Here is a 22,582-nt window from a genome sequence, read left to right as displayed (position 1 = left end):
CCTCCTCTTGAGATGCGACGGGAACGCCGGGAATTCTTTCCCTAAGATACAGGGAAAGGATCCCTCATCTCGAGCTAGGAGGCGGAAACGGGGCTCCCCTGGATGTGTGCGGGACCCTCGTGCTTCCTCTCGAGTGGAGACGGGTATGTCGGGGAACTTCTTGAGTTGCAGCAAGGGTGTGAAGAACCCTTTGGAAGTCCCAATGGTTAGATGTGATTAGCCTCGAGAAGCCTCAGCGGAAATGGGCCTCATCTCGCCTGGAGGGCAAAACCTCCTGGATTTTCTCGAGTTGTGGCAGGTGCTCTCGACTTACGACGGGGACCTCAGGGACCCGCTCTGGTGGCCTCAGGAAAGGCCAGACCCCATGCAAGTTCCTCGGGGGCCTCTCGGGATTCCTCTCCCGTCGATGCCGGGGCCTAAGACCTTGTGTGGAGTCGAGGCTGGAACCTGAGGATTCCTCTCCAGTGCTGACATGGATCTTGGGGTACTTCTGGAGTCTCCCCAGGGGAGTCAGTGCTCGTCTCGAAAGCGGGCATGCACTTGCGCTTTCCTCCAGAGCGGTAGCAGCAGTGTCACGCAGTCCGCCGCGTGGATCAAAGGATCTATGGTTTTCCCTCGAGTCTTTCCCATGAGGCTTTCCCACCAGGCTTTCCCACAGGGCTGTCCCACGTGCACACGTGGTGGGAGTCGATCCTCGGCTTGAACGTCAAGGCAGTGCAGGGAAAACAGGTTCCTCTGGAATGGACTGACACATCTGGGGGACTCTTGGAATGGTGGCACGACCCTGGAGTTCCTTTCGCCTTTCCTGTGGAGAGCGCCTCCTCTTGAGATGCGACGGGAACGCCGGGAATTCTTTCCCTACGAAACAGGGAAAGGATCTCTCATCTCGAGTTAGGAGGCGGAAACGGGGCTCCCCTGGATGTGTGCGGGACCCTCGTGCTTCCTCCTGAGTGGAGAAGGGTATGTCGGGAACTTCTTGAGTTGCAGCAAGGGTGTGAAGGACCCTTTGGAAGTTCCAGTGGTTTGAAGTGATTAGCCTCGAGAAGCCTCAGCGGAAATGGGTCTCATCTCGCCTGGAGGGCAAAACCTCCTGGATTTTCTCGAGTTGCGGCAGGTGCTCTCGACTTACGACAGGGACCTCAGGGACCCGCTCTGGTGGCCTCAGGAAAGGCCAGACCCCATGCGAGTTCCTGGGGGGCCTCTCGGGATTCCTCTGCCGTCGATGCCGGGGCCTAAGACCTTCTGTGGAGTCGGGGCACGGACCTGAGGATTCCTCTCCAGTGCTGACATGGATCTTGGGGTATTTCTGGAGTCTCCCCAGGGGAGTCAGTGCTCGTCTCGAATGCGGGCATTCACTTGCGCTTTCCTCCAGAGCGGTAGCAGCAGTGTCACGCAGTCCTCCGCGTGGATCAAAGGATCTATTGTTTTCCCTCGAGTCTTTCCCACGAGGCTTTCCCACGAGGCTTTCCCACAGGGCTGTCCCACGTGCACACGTGGTGGGAGTCGATCCTCGGCTTGAACGTCAAGGCAGTGCAGGGAAAACAGGTTCCTCTGGAATGAACTGACACATCTGGGGGACTCTTGGAATGGTGGCACGACCCTGGAGTTCCTCTCGCCTTTCCTGTGGAGAGCGCCTCCTCTTGAGATGCGACGGGAACGCGGGGAATTCTTTCCCTACGAAACAGGGAAAGGATCCCTCATCTCGAGCTAGGAGGCGGAAACGGGGCTCCCCTGCATGTGTGCGGGACCCTCGTGCTTCCTCTCGAGTGGAGACGGGTATGTCGGGGAACTTCTTGAGTTGCAGCAAGGGTGTGAAGGACCCTTTGGAAGTTCCAGTGGTTTGATGTGATTAGCCTCGAGAAGCCTCAGCGGAAATGGGCCTCATCTCGCCTGGAGGGCAAAACCTCCTGGATTTTCTCGAGTTGCGGCAGGTGCTCTCGACTTACGACGGGGACCTCACGGACCCGCTCTGGTGGCCTCAGGAAAGGCCAGTCCCCATGCAAGTTCCTTGGGGGCCTCTCGGGATTCCTCTCCCGTCGATGCCGGCGCCTAAGACCTTGTGTGGAGTCGGGGCCGGAACCTGAAGATTCCTCTCCAGTGCTGACATGGATCTTGGGGTACTTCTGGAGTCTCCCCAGGGGAGTCAGTCCTCGTCTCAAATGCGGGCATGCACTTGTGCTTTCCTCCAAAGCGGTAGCAGCAGTGTCACGCAGTCCGCCGCGTGGATCAAAGGATCTATGGTTTTCCCTCGAGTCTTTCCCACGAGGCTTTCCCACGAGGCTTTCCCACAGGGCTGTCCCACGTGCACACGTGGTGGGAGTCGATCCTCGGCTTGAACGTCGAGGCAGTGCAGGGAAAACAGGTTCCTCTGGAATGGACTGACACATCTGGGGGACTCTTGGAATGGTGGCACGACCCTGGAGTTCCTCTCGCCTTTCCTGTGGAGAGCGCCTCCTCTTGAGATGCGACGGGAACGCCGGGAATTCTTTCCCTACGAAACAGGGAAAGGATCCCACATCTCGATCTAGGAGGCGGAAACGGGGCTCCCCTGGATGTGTGCGGGACCCTCGTGCTTCCTCTCGAGCGGAGACGGGTATGTCGGGGAACTTCTTCAGTTGCAGCCAGGGTGTGAAGGACCCTTTGGAAGTTCCAGTGGTTAGACGTGATTAGCCTCGAGAAGCCTCAGCGGAAATGGGCCTCATCTCGCCTGGAGGGCAAAACCTCCTGGATTTTCTCGAGTTGCGGCAGGTGCTCTCGACTTACGACGGGGACCTCAGGGACCCGCTCTGGTGGCCTCAGGAAAGGCCAGTCCCCATGCGAGTTCCTCGGGGGCCTCTCGGGATTCCTCTCCCGTCGATGCCGGCGCCTAAGACCTTGTGTGGAGTCGGGGCCGGGACCTGAGGATTCCTCTCCAGTGCTGACATGGATCTTGGGGTACTTCTGGAGTCTCCCCAGGGGAGTCAGTCCTCGTCTCGAATGCGGGCATGCACTTGCGCTTTCCTCCAGAGCGGTAGCAGCAGTGTCACGCAGTCCGCCGCGTGGATCAAAGGATCTATGGTTTTCCCTCGAGTCTTTCCCATGAGGCTTTCCCTCGAGGCTTTCTCACATGGGGGTCCCACGTGCACACGTGGTGGGAGTCGATCCTCGGCTTGAACGTCAAGGCAGTGCAGGGAAAACAGGTTCCTCTGGAATGGACTGACACATCTGGGGGTCTCTTGGAATGGTGGCACGAACCTGGAGTTCCTCTCGCCTTTCCTGTGGAGAGCGCCTCCTCTTGAGATGCGACGGGAACGCCGGGAATTCTTTCCCTATGAAACAGGGAAAGGATCCCTCATCTCGAGCTAGGAGTCGGAAACGGGGCTCCCCTGGATGTGTGTGGGACCCCACGTGCTTCCTCTCGAGTGCAGACGGGTATGTCGGGGAACTTCTTGAGTTGCAGCAAGGGTGTGAAGGACCCTTTGGAATTTCCAGTGGTTAGATGTGATTAGCCTCGAGAAGCCTCAGCGGAAATGGGCCTCATCTCGCCTGGAGGGCAAAACCTCCTGGATTTTCTCGAGTTGCGGCAGGTGCTCTCGACTTACGACGGGGACCTCAGAGACCCGCTCTGGTGGCCTCAGGAAAGGCCAGTCCCCATGCGAGTTCCTCGGGTCCTCTCGGGATTCCTCTCCCGTCGATGCTGGGGCCGAAGACCTTGTGTGGAGTCGGGGCCGGAACCTGAGGATTCCTCTCCAGTGCTGACATGGATCTTGGGGTACTTCTGGAGTCTCCCCAGGGGAGTCAGTCCTCGTCTCGAATGCGGGCATGCACTTGCGCTATCCTCCAGAGCGGTAGCAGCAGTGTCAAGCAGTCCGCCGCGTGCATCAAAGGATCTATGGTTTTCCCTCGAGTCTTTCCCACGAGGCTTTCCCACGAGGCTGTCCCACAGGGCTGTCCCACGTGCACACGTGGTGGGAGTCGATCCTCGGCTTGAACGTCAAGGCAGTGCAGGGAAAACAGGTTCCTCTGGAATGGACTGACACATCTGGGGGACTCTTGGAATGGTGGCACGACCCTGGAGTTCCTCTCACCTTTCCTGTGGAGAGCGCCTCCTCTTGAGATGCGACGGGAACGCCGGAATTCTTTCCCTACGAAACAGGGAAAGGATCCCTCATTTCGAGCTTGGAGGCAGAAACGGGGCTCCCCTGGATGTGTGCGGGACCCCACGTGCTTCCTCTCGAGTGGAGACGGGTATGTCGGGGAACTTCTTGAGTTGCAGCAAGGGTGTGAAGGACCCTTTGGAAGTTCCAGTGGTTAGACGTGATTAGCCTCGAGAAGCCTCAGCGGAAATGGGCCTCATCTCGCCTGGAGGGCAAAACCTCCTGGATTTTCTCGAGTTGCGGCAGGTGCTCTCGACTTACGACGGGGACCTCAGGGACCCGCTCTGGTGACCTCAGGAAAGGCCAGTCCCCATGCGAGTTCCTCGGGGGCCTCTCGGGATTCCTTTCCCGTCGATGCCGGGGCCTAAGACCTTGTGTGGAGTCGGGGCCGGGACCTGAGGATTCCTCTCCAGTGCTGACATGGATCTTGGGGTACTTCTGGAGTCTCCCCAGGGGAGTCAGTCCTCGTCTCGAATGCGGGCATGCACTTGCGCTTTCCTCCAGAGCGGTAGCAGCAGTGTCTCGCAGTCCGCCGCGTGGATCAAAGGATCTATGGTTTTCCCTCGAGTCTTTCCCCCGAGGCTTTGCCACGAGGCTTTCCACAGGGCTGTCCCACGTGCACACGTGGTGGGACTCGATTCTCGGCTTGAACGTCAAGGCAGTGCAGGGAAAACAGGTTCCTCTGGAATGGACTGACACATCTGGGGGACTCTTGGAATGGTGGCACGACCCTGGAGTTCCTCTCGCCTTTCCTGTGGAGAGCGCCTCCTCTTGAGGAGCGACGGGAACGCCGGGAATTCTTTCCCTACGAAACAGGGAAAGGATCCCTCATCTCGAGCTAGGAGGCGGAAACGGGGCTCCCCTGGATGTGTGCGGGACCCCACGTGCTTCCTCTCGAGTGGAGACGGGTATGTCGGGGAACTTCTTGAGTTGCAGCAAGGGTGTGAAGGACCCTTTGGAAGTTCCAGTGGTTAGATGTGTTTGGCCTCGAGAAGCCTCAGCGGAAATGGGCCTCATCTCGCCTGGAGGGCAAAACCTCCTGGATTTTCTCGAGTTGCGGCAGGTGCTCTCGACTTATGACGGGGACCTCAGGGACCCGCTCTGGTGGCCTCAGGAAAGGCCAGTCCCCATGCGAGTTCCTCGGGGGCCTCTCGGGATTCCTCTCCCGTCGATGCCGGGGCCTAAGACCTTGTGTGGAGTCGGGGCCGGAACCTGAGGATTCCTCTCCAGTGCTGACATGGATCTTGGGGTACTTCTGGAGTCTCCCCAGGGGAGTCAGTCCTCGTCTCGAATGCGGGCATGCACTTGCGCTTTCCTCCAGAGCGGTAGCAGCAGTGTCACGCAGTCCGCCGCGTGGATCAAAGGATCTATGGTTTTCCCTCGAGTCTTTCCCACGAGGCTTTCCCACGAGGCTTTCCCACAGGGCTGTCCCACGTGCACACGTGTTGGGAGTCGATCCTCGGCTTGAACGTCAAGGCAGTGCAGGGAAAACAGGTTCCTCTGGAATGGACTGACAAATCTGGGGGACTCTTGGAATGGTGTCACGACCCTGGAGTTCCTCTCCCTTTCCTGTGGAGAGCGCCTCCTCTTGAGATGCGACGGGAACGCCGGGAATTCTTTCCCTACGAAACAGGGAAAGGATCCCTCATCTCGAGCTAGGAGGCGGAAACGGGGCTCCCCTGGATGTGTGCGGGACCCACGTGCTTCCTCACGAGTGGAGACGAGTATGTCGGGGAACTTCTTGAGTTGCAGCAAGGGTGTCAAGGACCCTTTGGAAGTTCCAGTGGTTAGACGTGATTAGCCACGAGAAGCCTCAGCGGAAATGGGCCTCATCTCGCCTGGAGGGCAAAACCTCCTGGATTTTCTCAAGTTGCGGCAGGTGCTCTCGACTTACGACGGGGACCTCAGGGAACCGCTCTGGTGGCCTCAGGAAAGGCCAGTCCCCATGCGAGTTCCTCGGGGGCCTCTCGGGATTCCTCTCCCGTCCATGCCGGGGCCTAAGACCGTGTGTGGAGTCGGGGCCGGAACCTGAGGATTCCTCTCCAGTGCTGACATGGATCTTGGGGTACTTCTGGAGTCTCCCCAGGGGAGTCAGTCCTCGTCTCGAATGCGGGCATGCACTTGCGCTTTTCTCCAGAGCGGTAGCAGCAGTGTCACGCAGTCCGCCGCGTGGATCAAAGGATCTATGGTTTTCCCTCGAGTCTTTCCCACGAGGCTTTCCCACGAGGCTTTCCCACAGGGCTGTCCCACGTGCACACGTGGTGGGAGTCGATCCTCGGCTTGAACGTCAAGGCAGTGCAGGGAAAACAGGTTCCTCTGGAATGGACTGACACATCTGGGGGACTATTGGAATGGTGCCACGACCCTGGAGTTCCTCTCGCCTTTCCTGTGGAGAGCGCCTCCTCTTGAGATGCGACGGGAACGCCGGGAATTCTTTCCCTACGAAACAGGGAAAGGATTCCTCATCTCGAGCTAGGAGGCGGGAACGGGGCTCCCCTGGATGTGTGCGGGACCCCACGTGCTTCCTCTCGAGTGGAGACGTGTATGTCGGGGAACTTCTTGAGTTGCAGCAAGGGTGTGAAGGACCCTTTGGAAGTTCCAGTGGTTAGATGTGTTTGGCCTCGAGAAGCCTCAGCGGAAATGGGCCTCATCTCGCCTGGAGGGCAAAACCTCCTGGATTTTCGCTAGTTGCGGCAGGTGCTCTCGACTTACGACGGGGACCTCAGGGACCCGCTCTGGTGGCCTCAGGAAAGGCCAGTCCCCATGCGAGTTCCTCGGGGGCCTCTCGGGATTCCTCTCCCGTCGATGCTGGGGCCTAAGACCTTGTGTGGAGTCGGGGCCGGAACCTGAGGATTCCTCTCCAGTGCTGACATGGATCTTGGGGTACTTCTGGAGTCTCCCCAGGGGAGTCAGTCCTCGTCTCAAATGCGGGCATGCACTTGTGCTTTCCTCCAGAGCGGTAGCAGCAGTGTCACGCAGTCCGCCGCGTGGATCAAAGGATCTATGGTTTTCCCTCGAGTCTTTCCCACGAGGCTTTCCCATGAGGCTTTCCCACAGGGCTGTCCCACGTGCACACGTGCTGGGAGTCGATCCTCGGCTTGAACGTCAAGGCAGTGCAGGGAAAACAGGTTCCTCTGGAATGGACTGACACATCTGGGGGACTCTTGGAATGGTGGCACGACCCTGGAGTTCCTCTCGCCTTTCCTGTGGAGAGCGCCTCCTCTTGAGATGCGACGGGAACGCCGGGAATTCTTTCCCTACGAAACAGGGAAAGGATCACTCATCTCGAGCTAGGAGGCGGAAACGGGGCTCCCCTGGATGTGTGCGGGACACCACGTGCTTCCTCTCGAGTGGAGACGGGTATGTCGCAGAACTGCTTGAGTTGCAGCAAGGGTGTGAAGGACCCTTTGGAAGTTCCAGCGGTTAGATGTGATCAGCCTCGAGAAGCCTCAGCGGAAATGGGCCTCAACTCGCCTGGAGGGCAAAACCTCCTGGATATTCTCGAGTTGTGGCAGGTGCTCTCGACTTACGACGGGGACCTCAGGGACCCGCTCTGGTGGCCTCAGGAAAGGCCAGTCCCCATGCGAGTTCCTCGGGGGCCTCTCGGGATTCCTCTCCCTTCGATGCCGGGGCCGAAGACCTTGTGTGGAGTCGGGGCCGGAACCTGAGGATTCCTCTCCAGTGCTGACATGGATCTTGGGGTACTTCTGGAATCTCCCAAGGGGAGTCGTCCTCGTCTCGAATGCGGGCATGCACTTGCGCTTTCCTCCAGAGCGGTAGCAGCAGTGTCACGCAGTCCGCCGCGTGGATCAAAGGATCTATGGTTTTCCCTCGAGTCTTTCCCACGAGGCTTTCCCACGAAGCTTTCCCACAGGGCTGTCCCACGAGCACACGTGGTGGGAGTCGATCCTGGGCTTGAACGTCAAGGCAGTGCAGGGAAAACAGGTTCCTCTGGAATGGACTGACACATCTGGGGGACTCTTGGAATGGTGGCATGACCCTGGAGTTCCTCTCGCCTTTCCTGTGGAGAGCGCCTCCTCTTGAGATGCGACGGGAACGCCGGGAATTCTTTCCCTATGAAACAGGGAAAAGATCCCTCATCTCGAGCTAGGAGTCGGAAACGGGGCTCCCCTGGATGTGTGTGGGACCCCACGTGCTTCCTCTCGAGTGGAGACTTGTATGTCGGGGAACTTCTTGAGTTGCAGCAAGGGTGTGAAGGACCCTTTTGTAGTTCCAGTGGTTAGATGTGATTAGCCTCGAGAAGCCTCAGCGGAAATGGGCCTCATCTCGCCTGGAGGGCAAAACCTCCTGGATTTTCTCGAGTTGCGGCAGGTGCTCTCGACTTACGACGGGGACCTCAGAGACCCGCTCTGGTGGCCTCAGGAAAGGCCAGTCCCCATGCGAGTTCCTCGGGTCCTCTCGGGATTCCTCTCCCGTCGATGCTGGGGCCGAAGACCTTGTGTGGAGTCGGGGCCGGAACCTGAGGATTCCTCTCCAGTGCTGACATGGATCTTGGGGTACTTCTGGAGTCTCCCCAGGGGAGTCAGTCCTCGTCTCGAATGCGGGCATGCACTTGCGCTATCCTCCAGAGCGGTAGCAGCAGTGTCAAGCAGTCCGCCGCGTGCATCACAGGATCTATGGTTTTCCCTCGAGTCTTTCCCACGAGGCTTTCCCACGAGGCTTTCCCACAGGGCTGTCCCACGTGCACACGTGGTGGGAGTCGATCCTCGGCTTGAACGTCAAGGCAGTGCAGGGAAAACAGGTTCCTCTGGAATGGGCTGACACATCTGGGGGACTCTTGGAATGGTGGCACGACCCTGGAGTTCCTCTCGCCTTTCCTGTGGAGAGCGCCTCCTCTTGAGATGCGACGGGAACGCCGGAATTCTTTCCCTACGAAACAGGGAAAGGATCCCTCATTTCGAGCTTGGAGGCAGAAACGGGGCTCCCCTGGATGTGTGCGGGACCCCACGTGCTTCCTCTCGAGTGGAGACGGGTATGTCGGGGAACTTCTTGAGTTGCAGCAAGGGTGTGAAGGACCCTTTGGAAGTTCCAGTGGTTAGACGTGATTAGCCTCGAGAAGCCTCAGCGGAAATGGGCCTCATCTCGCCTGGAGGGCAAAACCTCCTGGATTTTCTCGAGTTGCGGCAGGTGCTCTCGACTTACGACGGGGACCTCAGGGACACGCTCTGGTGGCCTCAGGAAAGGCCAGTCCCCATGCGAGTTCCTCGGGGGCCTCTCGGGATTCCTCTCCCGTCGATGCCGGGGCCTAAGACCTTGTGTGGAGTCGGGGCCGGGACCTGAGGATTCCTCTCCAATGCTGACATGGATCTTGGGGTACTTCTGGAGTCTCCCCAGGGGAGTCAGTCCTCGTCTCGAATGCGGGCATGCACTTGCGCTTTCCTCCAGAGCGGTAGCAGCAGTGTCACGCAGTCCGCCGCGTGGATCAAAGGATCTATGGTTTTCCCTCGAGTCTTTCCCACAAGGCTTTCCCACGAGGCTTTCCCACAGGGCTGTCCCACGTGCACACGTGGTGGGAGTCGATCCTCGGCTTGAACGTCAAGGCAGTGCAGGGAAAACAGGTTCCTCTGGAATGGACTGACACATCTGGGGGTCTCTTGGAATGGTGGCACGACCCTGGAGTTCCTCTCGCCTTTCCGGTGGAGAGCGCCTCCTCTTGAGATGCGACGGGAACGCCGGGAATTCTTTCCCTACGAAACAGGGAAAGAATCACTCATCTCGAGCTAGGAGGCGGAAACGGGGCTCCCCTGGATGTGTGCGGGACCCCACGTGCTTCCTCTCGAGTGGATACGGGTATGTCGCGGAACTGCTTGAGTTGCAGCAAGGGTGTGAAGGACCCTTTGGAAGTTCCAGTGGTTAGATGTGATTGGCCTCGAGAAGCCTCAGCGGAAATGGGCCTCATCTCGCCTGGAGGGCAAAACCTCCTGGATTTTCTCGAGTGCGGCAGGTGCTCTCGACTTACGACGGGGATCTCAGGGACCTGCTCTGGTGGCCTCAGGAAAGGCCAGTCCCCATGCGAGTTCCTCGGGGGCCTCTCGGGATTCCTCTCCCGTCGATGCCGGGGCCTAAGACCTTCTGTGGAGTCGGGGCCGGAACCTGAGGATTCCTCTCCAGTGCTGACATGGATCTTGGGGTACTTCTGGAGTCTCCCCAGGGGAGTCAGTCCTCGTCTCGAATGCGGGCATGCACTTGCGCTTTCCTCCAGAGCGGTAGCTGCAGTGTCACGCAGTCCGCCGCGTGGATCAAAGGATCTATGGTTTTCCCTCGAGTCTTTCCCACGAGGCTTTCCCACAGGGCTGTCCCACGTGCACACGTGGTGGGAGTCGATCCTCGGCTTGAACGTCAAGGCAGTGCAGGGAAAACAGGTTCCTCTGGAATGGACTGACACATCTGGGGGACTCTTGGAATGGTGGCACGACCCTGGAGTTCCTCTCGCCTTTCCTGTGGAGAGCGCCTCCTCTTGAGATGCGACGGGAACGCCGGGAATTCTTTCCCTACGAAACAGGGAAAGGATCCCTCATCTCGAGCTAGGAGGCGGAAACGGGGCTCCCCTGGATGTGTGCGGGACCCCACGTGCTTCCTCTCGAGTGGAGACGGGTATGTCCGGGAACTTCTTGAGTTGCAGCAAGGGTGTGAAGGACCCTTTGGAAGTTCCAGTGGTTAGACGTGATTAACCTCGAGAAGCCTCAGCGGAAATGGGCCTCATCTCGCCTGGAGGGCAAAACCTCCTGGATTTTCTCGAGTTGCGGCAGGTGCTCTCGACTTACGACGGGGACCTCAGGGACCCGCTCTGGTGGCCTCAGGAAAGGCCAGTCCCCAGGCCAGTTCCTCGGGGGCCTCTCGGGATTCCTCTCCTGTCCATGCCGGGGCCTAAGACCTTGTGTGGAGTCGGGGCCGGAACCTGAGGATTCCTCTCCAGTGCTGACATGGATCTTGGGGTACTCCTGGAGTCTCCCCAGGGGAGTCAGTCCTCGTCTCGAATGCCGGCATGCACTTGCGCTTCCCTCCAGAGCGGTAGCAGCAGTGTCACGCAGTCCGCCGCGTGGATCAAAGGATCTATGGTTTTCCCTCGAGTCTTTCCCACGAGGCTTTCCCACGAGGCTTTCCCACAGGGCTGTCCCACGTGCACACGTGGTGGGAGTGGATCCTCGGCTTGAACGTCAAGGCAGTGCAGGGAAAACAGGTTCCTCTGGAATGGACTGACACATCTGGGGGTCTCTTGGAATGGTGCCACGACCCTGGAGTTCCTCTCGCCTTTCCTGTGGAGAGCGCCTCCTCTTGAGATGCGACGGGAACGCCGGGAATTCTTTCCCTACGAAACAGGGAAAGGATCACTCATCTCGAGCTAGGAGGCGGAAACGGGGCTCCCCTGGATGTGTGCGGGACCCCACGTGCTTCCTCTCGAGTGGAGACAGGTATTTCGCGGAACTGCTTGAGTTGCAGCAAGGGTGTGAAGGACCCTTTGGAAGTTCCAGTGGTTAGATGTGATTGGCCTCGAGAAGCCTCAGCGGAAATGGGCCTCATCTCGCCTGGAGGGCAAAACCTCCTGGATTTTCTCGAGTTGCGGCAGGTGCTCTCGACTTACGACGGGGACCTCAGGGACCTGCTCTGGTGGCCTCAGGAAAGGCCAGTCCCCATGCGAGTTCCTCGGGGGCCTCTCGGCATTCCTCTCCCGTCGATGCCGGGGCCTAAGACCTTGTGTGGAGTCGGGGCCGGAACCTGAGGATTCCTCTCCAGTGCTGACATGGATCTTGGGGTACTTCTGGAGTCTCCCCAGGGGAGTCAGTCCTCGTCTCGAATGCGGGCATGCACTTGCGCTTTCCTCCAGAGCGGTAGCAGCAGTGTCACGCAGTCCGCCGCGTGGATCAAAGGATCTATGGTTTTCCCTCGAGTCTTTCCCACGAGGCTTTCCCACGAGGCTTTCCCACAGGGCTGTCCCACGTGCACACGTGGTGGGAGTCGATCCTCGGCTTGAACGTCAAGGCAGTGCAGGGAAAACAGGTTCCTCTGGAATGGACTGACACATCTGGGGGACTCTTGGAATGGTGGCACGACCCTGGAGTTCCTCTCGCCTTTCCTGTGGAGAGCGCTTCCACTTGAGATGCGACGGGAACGCCGGGAATTCTTTCCCTACGAAACAGGGAAAGGATCCCTCATCTCGAGCTAGGAGGCGGAAAAGGGGCTCCCCTGGATGTGTGCGGGACCCCACGTGCTTCCTCTCGAGTGGAGACGGGTATGTCGGGGAACTTCTTGAGTTGCAGCAAGGGTGTGAAGTACCCTTTGGAAGTTCCAGTGGTTAGACGTGATTAGCCTCGAGAAGCCTCAGCGGAAATGGGCCTCATCTCGCCTGGAGGGCAAAACCTCCTGGATTTTCTCGAGTTGCGGCAGGTGCTCTCGACTTACGACGGGGACCTCAGGGACCCGCTCTGGTGGCCTCAGGAAAGGCCAGTCCCCATGCGAGTTCCTCGGGGGCCTCTCGGGATTCCTCTCCCGTCGATGCCGGGGCCTAAGACCTTGTGTGGAGTCGGGGCCGGAACCTGAGGATTCCTCTCCAGTGCTGACATGGATCTTGGGGTACTCCTGGAGTCTCCCCAGGGGAGTCAGTCCTCGTCTCGAATGCGGGCATGCACTTGCGCTTTCCTCCAGAGCGGTAGCAGCAGTGTCACGCAGTCCGCCGCGTGGATCAAAGGATCTATGGTTTTCCCTCGAGTCTTTCCCACGAGGCTTTCCCACGAGGCTTTAACACAGGGCTGTCCCACGTGCACACGTGGTGGGAGTGGATCCTCGGCTTGAACGTCAAGGCAGTGCAGGGAAAACAGGTTCCTCTGGAATGGACTGACACATCTGGGGGACTCTTGGAATGTTGGCACGACCCTGGAGTTCCTCTCGCCTTTCCTGTGGAGAGCGCCTCCTCTTGAGATGCGACGGGAACGCCGGGAATTCTTTCCCTAGGAAACAGGGAAAGGATCCCTCATCTCGAGCTAGGAGGCGGAAACGGGGCTCGCCTGGATGTGTGCGGGACCCCACGTGCTTCCTCTCGAGTGGAGACGGGTATGTCGGGGAACTTCTTGAGTTGCAGCAAGGGTGTGAAGGACCCTTTGGAAGTTCCAGTGGTTAGACGTGATTAGCCTCGAGAAGCCTCAGCGGAAATGGGCCTCATCTCGCCTGGAGGGCAAAACCTCCTGGATTTTCGCGAGTTGCGGCAGGTGCTCTCGACTTACGACGGGGACCTCAGGGACCCGCTCTGGTGGCCTCAGGAAAGGCCAGTCCCCATGCGAGTTCCTCGGGGGCCTCTCGGGATTCCTCTCCCGTCGATGACGGGGCCTAAGACCTTGTGTGGAGTCGGGGCCGGAACCTGAGGATTCCTCTCCAGTGCTGACATGGATCTTGGGGTACTTCTGGAGTCTCCCCAGGGGAGTCAGTCCTCGTCTCGAATGCGGGCATGCACTTGCGCTTTCCTCCAGAGCGGTAGCAGCAGTGTCTCGCAGTCCGCCCCGTGGATCAAAGGATCTATGGTTTTCCCTCGAGTCTTTCCCACGAGGCTTTCCCTCGAGGCTTTCCCACAGGGCTGTCCCACGTGCACACGTGGTGGGAGTCGATCCTCGGCTTGAACGTCAAGGCAGTGCAGGGGAAACAGGTTCCTCTGGAATGGACTGACACATCTGGGGGACTCTTGGAATGTTGGCACGACCCTGGAGTTCCTCTCGCCTTTCCTGTGGAGAGCGCCTCCTCTTGAGATGCGACGGGAACGCCGGGAATTCTTTCCCTAGGAAACAGGGAAAGGATCCCTCATCTCGAGCTAGGAGGCGGAAACGGGGCTCCCCTGGATGTGTGCGGGACCCCACGTGCTTCCTCTCGAGTGGAGACGGGTATGTCGGGGAACTTCTTGAGTTGCAGCAAGGGTGTGAAGGACCCTTTGGAAGTTCCAGTGGTTAGACGTGATTAGCCTCGAGAAGCCTCAGCGGAAATGGGCCTCATCTCGCCTGGAGGGCAAAACCTCCTGGATTTTCTCGAGTTGCGGCAGGTGCTCTCGACTTACGACGGGGACCTCAGGGACCCGCTCTGGTGGCCTCAGGAAAGGCCAGTCCCCATGCGAGTTCCTCGGGGGCCTCTCGGGATTCCTCTCCCGTCGATGCCGGGGCCTAAGACCTTGTGTGGAGTCGGGGCCGGAACCTGAGGATTCCTCTCCAGTGATGACATGGATCTTAGGGTACTTCTGGAGTCTCCCCAGGGGAGTCAGTCCTCGTCTCGAATGCGGGCATGCACTTGCGCTTTCCTCCAGAGCGGTAGCAGCAGTGTCACGCAGTCCGCCGCGTGGATCAAAGAATCTATGGTTTTCCCTCGAGTCTTTCCCACGAGGCTTTCCCACGAGGCTTTCCCACAGGGCTGTCCCACGTGCACACGTGGTGGGAGTCGATCCTCGGCTTGAACGTCAAGGCAGTGCAGGGAAAACAGGTTCCTCTGGAATGGACTGACACATCTGGGGGACTCTTGGAATGGTGGCACGACCCTGGAGTTCCTCTCGCCTTTCCTGTGGAGAGCGCCTCCTCTTGAGATGCGACGGGAACGCCGGGAATTCTTTCCCTACGAAACAGGGAAAGGATCCCTCATCTCGAGCTAGGAGGCGGAAACGTGGCTCCCCTGGATGTGTGCGGGACCCCACGTGCTTCCTCTCAAGTGGAGACGGGTATGTCGGGGAACTTCTTGAGTTGCAGCAAGGGTGTGAAGGACCCTTTGGAAGTTCCAGTGGTTAGACGTGATTAGCCTCGAGAAGCCTCAGCGGAAATGGGCCTCATCTCGCCTGGAGGGCAAAACCTCCTGGATTTTCTCGAGTTGCGGCAGGTGCTCTCGACTTACGACGGGGACCTCAGGGACCCGCTCTGGTGGCCTCAGGAAAGGCCAGTCCCCATGCGAGTTCCTCGGGGGCCTCTCGGGATTCCTCTCCCGTCGATGCCGGGGCCTAAGACCTTGTGTGGAGTCGGGGCCGGAACCTGAGGATTCCTCTCCAATGCTGACATGGATCTTGGGGTACTTCTGGAGTCTCCCCAGGGGAGTCAGTCCTCGTCTCGAATGCGGGCATGCACTTGCGCTTTCCTCCAGAGCGGTAGCAGCAGTGTCACGCAGTCCGCCGCGTGGATCGAATGATCTATGGTTTTCCCTCGAGTCTTTCCCACGAGGCTTTCCCACGAGGCTTTCCCACAGGGCTGTCCCACGTGCACACGTGGTGGGAGTCGATCCTCGGCTTGAACGTCAAGGCAGTGCAGGGAAAACAGGTTCCTCTGGAATGGACTGACTCATCTGGGGGACTCTTGGAATGGTGGCACGACCCTGGAGTTCCTCTCGCCTTTCCTGTGGAGAGCGCCTCCTCTTGAGATGCGACGGGAACGCCGGGAATTCTTTCCCTACGAAACAGGGAAAGGATCCCTCATCTCGAGCTAGGAGGCGGAAACGGGGCTCCCCTGGATGTGTGCGGGACCCCACGTGCTTCCTCTCGAGTGGAGACGGGTATGTCGGGGAACTTCTTGAGTTGCAGCAAGGGTGTGAAGCACCATTTGGAAGTTCCAGTGGTTAGACGTGATTAGCCTCGAGAAGCCTCAGCGGAAATGGGCCTCATCTCGCCTGGAGGGCAAAACCTCCTGGATTTTCTCGAGTTGCGGCAGGTGCTCTCGACTTACGACGGGGACCTCAGGGACCCGCTCTGGTGGCCTCAGGAAAGGCCAGTCCCATGCGAGTTCCTCGGGGGCGTCTCGGGATTCCTCTCCCGTCAATGCCGGGGCCTAAGACCTTGTGTGGAGTCGGGGCCGGAACCTGAGGATTCCTCTTCAGTGCTGACATGGATCTTGGGGTACTTCTGGAGTCTCCCCAGGGGAGTCAGTCCTCGTCTCGAATGCGGGCCTGCACTTGCGCTTTCCTCCAGAGCGGTAGCAGCAGTGTCACGCAGTCCGCCGCGTGGATCAAAGGATCTATGGTTTTCCCTCGAGTCTTTCCCACGAGGCTTTCCCACGAGGCTTTCCCACAGGGCTGTCCCACGTGCACACGTGGTGGGAGTCGATCCTCGGCTTGAACGTCAAGGCAGTGCAGGGAAAACAGGTTCCTCTGGAATGGACTGACACATCTGGGGGACTCTTGGAATGGTGGCACGACCCTGGAGTTCCTCTCGCCTTTCCTGTGGAGAGCGCCTCCTCTTGAGATGCGACGGGAACGCCGGGAATTCTTTCCCTAGGAAACAGGGAAAGGATCCCTCATCTCGAGCTAGGAGGCGGAAACGGGGCTCCCCTGGATGTGTGCGGGACCCCACGTGCTTCCTCTCGAGTGGAGACGGGTATGTCGGGGAACTTCTTGTGTTGCAGCAAGGGTGTGAAGGACCCTTTGGAAGTTCCAGTGGTTAGACGTGATTAGCCTCGAGAAGCCTCAGCGGAACTGGGCCTCATCTCGCCTGGAGGGCAAAACCTCCTGGATTTTCTCGAGTTGCGGCAGGTGCTCTCGACTTACGACGGGGACCTCAGGGACCCGCTCTGGTGGCCTCAGGAAAGGCCAGTCCCATGCGAGTTCCTCGGGGGCGTCTCGGGATTCCTCTCCCGTCGATGCCGGGGCCTAAGACCTTGTGTGGACTCGGGGACGTAACCTGAGGATTCCTCTCCAGTGCTGACATGGATCTTGGGGTACTTCTGGAGTCTCCCCAGGGGAGTCAGTCCTCGTCTCGAATGCGGGCATGCACTTGCGCTTTCCTCCAGAGCGGTAGCAGCAGTGTCACGCAGTCCGCCGCGTGGATCAAAGGATCTATGGTTTTCCCTCGAGTCTTTCCCACGAGGCTTTCCCACGAGGCTTTCCCACAGGGCTGTCCCAAGTGCACACGTGGTGGGAGTCGATCCTCGGCTTGAACGTCAAGGCAGTGCAGGGAAAACAGGTTCCTCTGGAATGGACTGACAAATCTGGGGGACTCTTGGAATGTTGGCACGACCCTGGAGTTCCTCTCGCCTTTCCTGTGGAGAGCGCCTCCTCTTGAGATGCGACGGGAACGCCGGGAATTCTTTCCCTAGGAAACAGGGAAAGGATCCCTCATGTCGAGCTAGGAGGCGGAAACGGGGCTCCCCTGGATGTGTGCGGGACCCCACGTGCTTCCTCTCGAGTGGAGATGGGTATGTCGGGGAACTTCTTGAGTTGCAGCAAGGGTGTGAAGGACCCTTTGGAAGTTCCAGTGGTTAGACGTGATTAGCCTCGAGAAGCCTCAGCGGAAATGGGCCTCATCTCGCCTGGAGGGCAAAACCTCCTGGATTTTCTCGAGTTGCGGCAGGTGCTCTCGACTTACGACGGGGACCTCAGGGACCCGCTCTGGTGGCCTCAGGAAAGGCCAGTCCCCATGCGAGTTCCTCGGGGGCCTCTCGGGATTCCTCTCCCGTCGATGCCGGGGCCTAAGACCTTGTGTGGAGTCGGGGCCGGAACCTGAGGATTCCTCTCCAGTGCTGACATGGATCTTGGGGTACTTCTGGAGTCTCCCCAGGGGAGTCAGTCCTCGTCTCGAATGCGGGCATGCACTTGCGCTTTCCTCCAAGCGGTAGCAGCAGTGTCACGCAGTCCGCCGCGTGGATCAAAGGATCTATGGTTTTCCCTCGAGTCTTTCCCACGAGGTTTTCCCACGAGGCTTTCCCACAGGGCTGTCCCACGTGCACACGTGGTGGGAGTCGATCCTCGGCTTGAACGTCAAGGCAGTGCAGGGAAAACAGGTTCCTCTGGAATGGACTGACACATCTGGGGGACTCTTGGAATGGTGGCACGACCCTGGAGTTCCTCTCGCCTTTCCTGTGGAGAGCGCCTCCTCTTGAGATGCGACGGGAACGCCGGGAATTCTTTCCCTACGAAACAGGGAAAGGATCCCTCATCTCGAGCTAGGAGGCGGAAACGGGGCTCCCCTGGATGTGTGCGGGACCCCACGTGCTTCCTCTCGAGTGGAGACGGGTATGTCGGGGAACTTCTTGAGTTGCAGCAAGGGTGTGAAGGACCCTTTGGAAGTTCCAGTGGTTAGACGTGATTAGCCTCGAGAACCCTCAGCGGAAATGGGCCTCATCTCGCCTGGAGGGCAAAACCTCCTGGATTTTCTCGAGTTGCGGCAGGTGCTCTCGACTTACGACGGGGACCTCAGGGACCCGCTCTGGTGGCCTCAGGAAAGGCCAGTCCCCATGCGAGTTCCTCGGGGGCCTCTCGGGATTCCTCTCCCGTCGATGCCGGGGCCTAAGACCTTGTGTGGAGTCGGGGCCGGAACCTGAGGATTCCTCTCCAGTGCTGATATGGATCTTGGGGTACTTCTGGTGTCTCCCCAGGGGAGTCAGTCCTCGTCTCGAATGCGGGCATGCACTTGCGCTTCCCTCCAGAGCGGTAGCAGCAGTGTCACGCAGTCCGCCACGTGGATCAAAGGATATATTGTTTTCCCTAGAGTCTTTCCAACGAGGCTTTCCCACGAGGCTTTCCCACAGGGCTGTCCCACGTGCACACGTGGTGGGAGTCGATCCTCGGCTTGAACGTCAAGGCAGTGCAGGGAAAACAGGTTCCTCTGGAATGGACTGACACATCTGGGGGTCTCTTGGAATGGTGCCACGACCCTGGAGTTCCTCTCGCCTTTCCTGTGGAGAGCGCCTCCTCTTGAGATGCGACGGGAACGCCGGGAATTCTTTCCCTACGAAACAGGGAAAGGATCCCTCATCTCGAGCTAGGAGGCGGAAACGGGGCTCCCCTGGATGTGTGCGGGACCCCACGTGCTTCCTCTCGAGTGGAGACGGGTATGTCGGGGAACTTCTTGAGTTGCAGCAAGGGTGTGAAGGACCCTTTGGAAGTTCCAGTGGTTAGACGTGATTAGCCTCGAGAAGCCTCAGCGGAAATGGGCCTCATCTCGCCTGGAGGGCAAAACCTCCTGGATTTTCTCGAGTTGCGGCAGGTGCTCTCGACTTACGACGGGGACCTCAGGGACCCGCTCTGGTGGCCTCAGGAAAGGCCAGTCCCCATGCGAGTTCCTCGGGGGCCTCTCGGGATTCCTCTCCCGTCGATGCCGGGGCCTAAGACCTTGTGTGGAGTCGGGGCCGGAACCTGAGGATTCCTCTCCAGTGCTGACATGGATCTTGGGGTACTTCTGGAGTCTCCCCAGGGGAGTCAGTCCTCGTCTCGAATGCGGGCATGCACTTGCGCTTTCCTCCAGAGCGGTAGCAGCAGTGTCACGCAGTCCGCCGCGGGGATCAAAGGATCTATGGTTTTCCCTCGAGTCTTTCCCACGAGGCTTTCCCACGAGGCTTTCCCACAGGGCTGTCCCACGTGCACACGTGGTGGGAGTCGATCCTCGGCTTGAACGTCAAGGCAGTGCAGGGAAAACAGGTTCCTCTGGAATGGACTGACACATCTGGGGGACTCTTGGAATGGTGGCACGACCCTGGAGTTCCTCTCGCCTTTCCTGTGGAGAGCGCCTCCTCTTGAGATGCGACGGGAACGCCGGGAATTCTTTCCCTACGAAACAGGGAAAGGATCCCTCATCTCGAGCTAGGAGGCGGAAACGGGGCTCCCCTGGATGTGTGCGGGACCCCACGTGCTTCCTCTCGAGTGGAGACGGGTATGTCGGGGAACATCTTGAGTTGCAGCAAGGGTGTGAAGCACCCTTTGGAAGTTCCAGTGGTTAGACGTGATTAGCCTCGAGAAGCCTCAGCGGAAATGGGCCTCATCTCGCCTGGAGGGCAAAACCTCCTGGATTTTCTCGAGTTGCGGCAGGTGCTCTCGACTTACGTCGGGGACCTCAGGGACCCGCTCTGGTGGCCTCAGGAAAGGCCAGTCCCCATGCGAGTTCCTCGGGGGCGTCTCGGGATTCCTCTCCCGTCGGTGCCGGGGCCTAAGACCTTGTGTGGAGTCGGGGCCGGAACCTGAGGATTCCTCTCCAGTGCTGACATGGATCTTGGGGTACTTCTGGAGTCTCCCCAGGGGAGTCAGTCCTCGTCTCGAATGCGGACATGCACTTGGGCTTTCCTCCAGAGCGGTAGCAGCAGTGTCACGCAGTCCGCCGCGTGGATCAAAGGATCTATGGTTTTCCCTCGAGTCTTTCCCACGAAGCTTTCCCACGAGGCTTTCCCACAGGGCTGTCCCACGTGCACACGTGGTGGGAGTGGATCCTCGGCTTGAACGTCAAGGCAGTGAAGGGAAAAAGGTTCCTCTGGAATGGACTGACACATCTGGGGGACTCTTGGAATGGTGGCACGACCCTGGAGTTCCTCTCGCCTTTCCTGTGGAGAGCGCCTCCTCTTGAGATGCGACGGGAACGCCGGGAATTCTTTCCCTACGAAACAGGGAAAGGATCCCTCATCTCGAGCTTGGAGGCGGAAACGGGGCTCCCCTGGATGTGTGCGGGACCCCACGTGCTTCCTCTCGAGTGGAGACGGGTATGTCGGGGAACTTCTTGAGTTGCAGCAAGGGTGTGAAGGACCCTTTGGAAGTTCCAGTGGTTAGACGTGATTAGCCTCGAGAAGCCTCAGCGGAAATGGGCCTCATCTCGCCTGGAGGGCAAAACGTCCTGGATTTTCTCGAGTTGCGGCAGGTGCTCTCGACTTACGACGGGGACCTCAGGGACCCGCTCTGGTGGCCTCAGGAAAGGCCAGTCCCCATGCGAGTTCCTCGGGGGCCTCTCGGGATTCCTCTCCCGTCGATGCCGGGGCCTAAGACCTTGTGTGGAGTCGGGGCCGGAACCTGAGGATTCCTCTCCAGTGCTGACATGGATCTTGGGGTACTTCTGGAGTCTCCCCAGGGGAGTCAGTCCTCGTCTCGAATGCGGGCATGCACTTGCGCTTTCCTCCAGAGCGGTAGCAGCAGTGTCACGCAGTCCGCCGCGGGGATCAAAGGATCTATGGTTTTCCCTCGAGTCTTTCCCACGAGGCTTTCCCACGAGGCTTTCCCACAGGGCTGTCCCACGTGCACACGTGGTGGGAGTCGATCCTCGGCTTGAACGTCAAGGCAGTGCAGGGAAAACAGGTTCCTCTGGAACGGACTGACACATCTGGGGGACTCTTGGAATGGTGGCACGACCCTGGAGTTCCTCTCGCCTTTCCTGTGGAGAGCGCCTCCTCTGGAGATGCGACGGGAACGCCGGGAATTCTTTCCCTAAGAAACAGGGAAAGGATCCCTCATCTCGAGCTAGGAGGCGGAAACGTGGCTCCCCTGGATGTGTGCGGGACCCCACGTGCTTCCTCTCGAGTGGAGACGGGTATGTCGGGCAACATATTGAGTTGCAGCAAGGGTGTGAAGGACCCTTTGGAAGTTCCAGTGGTTAGACGTGATTAGCCTCGAGAAGCCTCAGCGGAAATGGGCCTCATCTCGCCTGGAGGGCAAAACCTCCTGGATTTTCTCGAGTTGCGGCAGGTGCTCTCGACTTACGACGGGGACCTCAGGGACCCGCTCTGGTGGCCTCAGGAAAGGCCAGTCCCCATGCGAGTTCCTCGGGGGCGTCTCGGGATTCCTCTCCCGTCGGTGCCGGGGCCTAAGACCTTGTGTGGAGTCGGGGCCGGAACCTGAGGATTCCTCTCCAGTGCTGACCTGGATCTTGGGGTACTTCTGGAGTCTCCCCAGGGGAGTCAGTCCTCGTCTCGAATGCGGACATGCACTTGCACTTTCCTCCAGAGCGGTAGCAGCAGTGTCACGCAGTCCGCCGCGTGGATCAAAGGATCTATGGTTTTCCCTCGAGTCTTTCCCACGAGGCTTTCCCACGAGGCTTTCCCACAGGGCTGTCCCACGTGCACACGTGGTGGGAGTGGATCCTCGGCTTGAACGTCAAGGCAGTGCAGGGAAAACAGGTTCCTCTGGAATGGACTGACACATCTGGGGGACTCTTGGAATGGTGGCACGACCCTGGAGTTCCTCTCGCCTTTCCTGTGGAGAGCGCCTCCTCTTGAGATACGACGGGAACGCCGGGAATTCTTTCCCTACGAAACAGGGAAAGGATCCCTCATCTCGAGCTAGGAGGCGGAAACGGGGCTCACCTGGATGTGTGCGGGACACCACGTGCTTCCTCTCGAGTGGAGACGGGTATGTCGGGGAACTTCTTGAGTTGCAGCAAGGGTGTGAAGGACCCTTTGGAAGTTCCAGTGGTTAGACGTGATTAGCCTCGAGAAGCCTCAGCGGAAATGGGCCTCATCTCGCCTGGAGGGCAAAACCTCCTGGATTTTCACGAGTTGCCGCAGGTGCTCTCGACTTACAACGGGGACCTCAGGGACCCGCTCTGGTGGCCTCAGGAAAGGCCAGTCCCCATGCGAGTTCCTCGGGGGCCTCTCGGGATTCCTCTCCCGTCGATGCCGGGACCTAAGACCTTGTGTGGAGTCGGGGCCGGAACCTGAGGATTCCTCTCCAGTGCTGACATGGATCTTGGGGTACTTCTGGAGTCTCCCCAGGGGAGTCAGTCCTCGTCTCGA

The sequence above is a fragment of the Ovis canadensis genome, chromosome 11, assembly GCF_042477335.2.
Source record: "Ovis canadensis isolate MfBH-ARS-UI-01 breed Bighorn chromosome 11, ARS-UI_OviCan_v2, whole genome shotgun sequence".
Classification (NCBI taxonomy): Eukaryota; Metazoa; Chordata; class Mammalia; order Artiodactyla; family Bovidae; genus Ovis; species Ovis canadensis.
Note: the sequence above shows the minus strand (reverse complement) of the source record.